The sequence below is a fragment of the Nestor notabilis genome, unplaced genomic scaffold (assembly GCF_000696875.1).
Source record: "Nestor notabilis isolate BGI_N333 unplaced genomic scaffold, ASM69687v1 scaffold11516, whole genome shotgun sequence".
In the NCBI taxonomy this organism is placed as follows: domain Eukaryota; kingdom Metazoa; phylum Chordata; class Aves; order Psittaciformes; family Psittacidae; genus Nestor; species Nestor notabilis.
This window is the reverse complement of record NW_009931496.1, coordinates 34157-39058: the sequence shown is the minus strand read 5'-3', so window position 1 is coordinate 39058 and position 4902 is coordinate 34157. Positions and strand designations below refer to the sequence as shown.

General features: G+C 41.6%; 1 protein-coding gene across 1 annotated transcript in view; it reads left to right on the top strand.

The window, feature by feature from the left end:
- The first annotated feature begins 1747 nt into the window (after window positions 1-1747).
- Window positions 1748-4902, top strand: part of P2RY8 (purinergic receptor P2Y, G-protein coupled, 8) — a 29752-nt gene continuing 26597 nt past the window's right edge. The window contains exon 1 of the mRNA XM_010015932.1: window positions 1748-1789. The gene's annotated coding sequence lies outside the window, so the exon portion shown is untranslated. The remainder of the gene's footprint in view (window positions 1790-4902) is intronic.

Here is a 4902-nt window from a genome sequence, read left to right as displayed (position 1 = left end):
GCACCCCATGGTGTCTGCCTGCCCAGAGGAGCCTGAACCCTCTCCAATGTAGGTGGGTGAAGCAGTGATCTCCCCATGGTGGCTGTGAGCAGGGCTGGGAAAGGAGGTCCTAGCCACCCTTCGTGCAGCAATCCAGAATACTGACCCAGGCAGTGGAGACCCTTCAGTCTGGTCAGATTCAGGTTTCCTGTTCCTACTTTCTGGGATAATCCTCTAAGCGCAAGGCTGTGATGTGCATCCTTTCCAGTCCTTTTCATGAAGCTGGACCACTCTACTGAGTGAAATCCAAGATCTGAAAGACCAGGTCTTGTACGTAGGAATAAGCTAAGAAGAAACCTGTTTCTCCCACCATCCATCAAGATCTGGATAATGCTGAGCTCTGGTCCTTGTTACTAAACTCACTTATGTAGTTCATACAAAGCCTCTCCCATGGAAAAGTCTGTGGAGCACGGGCTCGCTGACACATCAAGTTCTACTTTGTCAGCTCAGCTTTGCTGAGAAGAATGGACTAGATCCCTACATCTTCTAGCTTCTGTGGACTTTGGACACACTTTATGCCCAAAATATCGATTTAGATCCTCTCAAAGAGAAGACTAAACCCAAACCATCATAGCTGTGTGCTTGAGCTATGAAACTGTTGTATGAAAGTGTGTGTTGGTGACACTTCTATTCTCTCTTCCTCTACCAACATCACAAATGCAGGCAGTAACACTTCCCTTCCCCAGAAGGTTTTTAAAATAAAACACACACATGCCTAGGTGAAGAAACTTCAAGGCTGTGGAAAGGACACATATGCACATATGTCCAGGGCTTGTTTTCTAAATCGTAAAAAATGGAGAAGGGTACGAAACACAGGTCTGTCTTCATTGTTACAGTCTGTATTGCTGGAAGTGTTTTTTTTCTCAACCTGCTGGTTTGATGGATGGAATCCACTTTGGGGTGTCATTTCCCCCTGCACCCGCATGCAGAGAGCCTGGATGCCACCTGGGGTTGAGTGTGGAGGTACCTGCTCCCCAAAGGCAGCCTGTGTTCCTGCCCAGACTCTTGTGTGGAAGTGACCTTTACTGGTTTCCAGGCTAATGGTTTTAAATAGTGCTCAGGATCAGAAATGCTTTTTAGTCAAATAGGTATGTTCAGCCAAGGGAAGCAGATTTTTTAAGGGCAGAAAGGTCTTTATGCACAGAGGACCTAACTCCTGACGTTTCAGCATGCCTGACTTTCACCTTGAGAGACTTTGTGCATAAAAGCATCATACACCATACATATATCCAGTGCCTGGCCAGGCTGTAATGGATGCTGCTCCTTTAAATAAGTTTGTTATTTTTCATCTTGCTCTGTTGGGCACCGCAACACTGAAGTCATGTTGAGAATATTGCTCTAAACCTATTCTAAAAATGAGAGTTAGGAGCCCAAGCCATTACTTAGTCATTTCTACACTTCATCTCATAAGCTTCACGCAACAGTAAAATGTACTTGGTCACAGTTATGCTGAAGACACTGCAAATACTCTCTTCAATGGAGGTGATCAGAATCACATCCTCTGGCCACCTGCATATTCTCAGCATGAAACAGAAATCATGTTTAGGGCATGGCATTAGTTACTGAACTGCAGTGGAAGGGTAAAATGGATTTATTTTTACTGTACTTGAAGTGAGGAAGGAGTTAATCATTGCAAAATACGTGGTCATTTCCTGAGCCCTGTGGTTGGATGAGTACAAACTTTCAACTATTTCTAATTCTTCTCTGTCATTTAAGAGGCTTTCAAGGTGCACTGTCCATCCCAGACCAGGTAAGGAGTACAGCTTTTCATTTCTTGATTGTTTATTCAAAATTGTTTTTCGGTGGAGTCAGACTCAGTTAAGATTGAATTGTTCTCCTTCCTATTACTTACATCTGAAGAGAGAACAAAGTTCATTGCAATCCAAGAAGTACATGTGTGTCTTTGTGCCAGATGACTGTAAGCTGTAGAAATAAAGAACTGTATGGGTTAATAGTTGAGCAATAATAATGAAGTATGTTACACAATTAGAATTATTACAGCAAATACTGCCATAAAAGAGAAAGAAAACTCTTACTGCCAGATATAAGGAGTTTACTCTGCACAAACCACTTTCAAAATAAGGGGTTCTCAGGTGTACAGTTTGCTTTAGTAAGGATAGTAGCAAAAATCATAGTGTGTCTTCAATGCTGTTTTCAACAGTGAAATCATATTTTGAAACACTATAAAAATAGTATTTTTAAAAGGAGGAAGAATGAGCTTCTATATATTTGGGGATAAAAAAAAAAAATCTGATAATTTTGGACCAGTTTTATTTGTAAATCTGAACCTACTATCTATCTTTAGCTATTGCAGAGTCACGTATTGTAGTCATCCTGAGACTGTTCCTGAGGTTTGCAGCAACTAAACATATGCTCAGAAGTGACTGTGGAACCGTATCATAGAACGATATAATTTCATCGGGGTCTTTTGGTGCATAAAAACTGAACTCAGACAGACGGGCACCAGAAGGAAGTCTCGTAATGCAGTGCACTCTTGCATACTGCATTTGTTGTCTCAATAGACAAGGAGAGAGATTATTTGTCTGAAAGTTTCTTTAATAGTTCAGAAACAAGCATAAAATAGCCATCTGTAAAGCAGCTACTGTAATAATGTGCAGTCATCAGGTTGCCCTACAGAAAGTGAAATTGTATGTGCTGTGAGGATCCCTGTGTGAAGTCATGTATTGGAGATTCAGGGTTTTGGCATTTGTTTTTTTTTAAGTCTTTGCTTGTAATCAGTTTTGGTGTTTGGACATTGGCTCCTTGACTGTGCTCACGATTTGGTATAAACACTCTCTGGATTTTATACATAGTGGTTGCAAGAATCTAGCTAAGGTTTTCAAAAGCATTCGTTTGATTCAGATATGTCAGTCTTACCAACGTTTGGACTTCATTCTTAAGCCACCTCCACCTTACCTGTGAGATTGGTATTACAGTAGCAATCCTCTGTAATGAATTTGACCCTTAAAAGACTATGAGCCACAGAAGTTTTCTCATTGTCATTTACAGATGAGGAACTGGGATGAATCCCAGTTGATGCAAGACTTGTGCCCTGGTTTCCACAGCTCCTGAGGGCAGGCAATCTGATCAAGAGTCCCAGGTCTTCCCTTGCAAAAAGCTGTACATCAGTTTAGACACAGCTAGAGAGCCTGTCATTGTCTTGCTAGGGAAGAAGCTATGGCATGGGTAGAAGCATTTGCATCAGCCTTAGTTTTCTCAGTTTGAACCTCAGTATTAAACAATCTGCTGTTCCTTACGGCCCTGTATGGCCATAGCTGCTAAATACTTGCAGCCTATGCTACAGCTCGCTGGATGAAAGTTGGCTGAGGTGTGTCTACATTTCCCAGTTATTGCATAGGCACAACCCAAGGAAAAGTACTCAGCAGCTTTGTGTGGGAAGAACAAACTGAAGCCAGGCCTCCCCTGTCACTAACCAGCAGCTTACCCACTGCTTCTGCATCCCTTGAGGTGCATTTATTGAAACTGTGTTTTCACCTTCTGAATTTCAGGATGGGTTTGGGTTCAACTTTTTGTCTCAACTCTGCAGACAATTTTGCTCTCTGACAACTGTAAGTGCATAAAGGGCCAACTCAGGCGATTTCAAATATTTGTTTGCAGTGCTCTCTTGCAGCATGAGTATTATTGTCTGGTGTGGGAATAGGGTGTACTCCTCAGCTCTCCATGGGAGGCTGGCGTGCATTATATGTAGCGGTATAACAGGATGGAAAAGAAACAAACCCTAGAAAAGCCAGTCCTTGTTCAGTAAACGTGGTCTCTCCCAGTAACCGCTGTGTTCTGGTCAAGCGCCTAGAGCGGAGAATCTCAGCAGCCCACAACCTAGCCTCAAGAAGCTATCCTGTGTTGGGCTTCCTCTGTCCGGCTCAAAAGCGGAGAGACACCAAGACTGTTTCTCAATGTGTTTAAAAGACGTGGTGGTGCTTTGCACACATATTGCCACCTAACTATTTGCATAGTTTCCACATAAAAAGTTGTTTCGAAGCTGAAGTCCAGAGGGGTTCACCACTGACAATGTTTGCAAAGCCTCCAAATGAAAATGTTTGCAAAGCCTCCAAATGAAAACATCCAAATGAAGGATGTTTTTAATATCAGGCATACTTACTGACAGTGTTCTCATGTTTTTCACAACTTGCAAAAGGAGCTTGAAAATGGAGCTCTCCTCTGAAAAATGACTATAGAAATGGGAATGTTTGGCCCTTGATTACTGCCTTAAAAGTTCCTGGATGAAATTCGCTCATTTTATGAGTAAATGTCTTTGGAACTGTTGTTTGGGATTGTTTTCTCTTACTGCCAGCTCTTGAATGGGAAGGTCAAGTTGGTGTTCCTTCTGGGCTTACTATTTATATGCCGGAAACCTGAGAGGGACTCTTACCCTTAGAATTAGGGTTATTTTAAAATAGGTTTAAAATAGGTAATATAATCCAATTTTTGTCCAAATTTGCATCCTAATCAATGAGAAATATCCCACATGATTCATTCTACAACCTTGAATCTGCAATGTCAGTTTGATCTGGTCTCTTTTCATACATTTTTGATTGGAAGCCTTCTGTCCTTACTGAAATTTTCCATTGGTAGTCTTATATTTCAGTGTTGTTGAGTATATAAATAAAGCTAAATACTCAGATGGAGGAAGAGAGAAAGAGATCTGTACGTGCTTCATGCAACAGCTCAGGTTTTTAAATGCTGCATTTTATCTCTCATTGATATCATAACAGGGAGAATCTGCCTGTTTGCACACAGATTGATGAAGGCCCAAGAGTCATTCAAGCTGGGGCAAGGCATCTGTAAGCTTGTCCATCAAGAGCTGCACATATTTGTCATATTTTCACACTACTGCATGAGGAA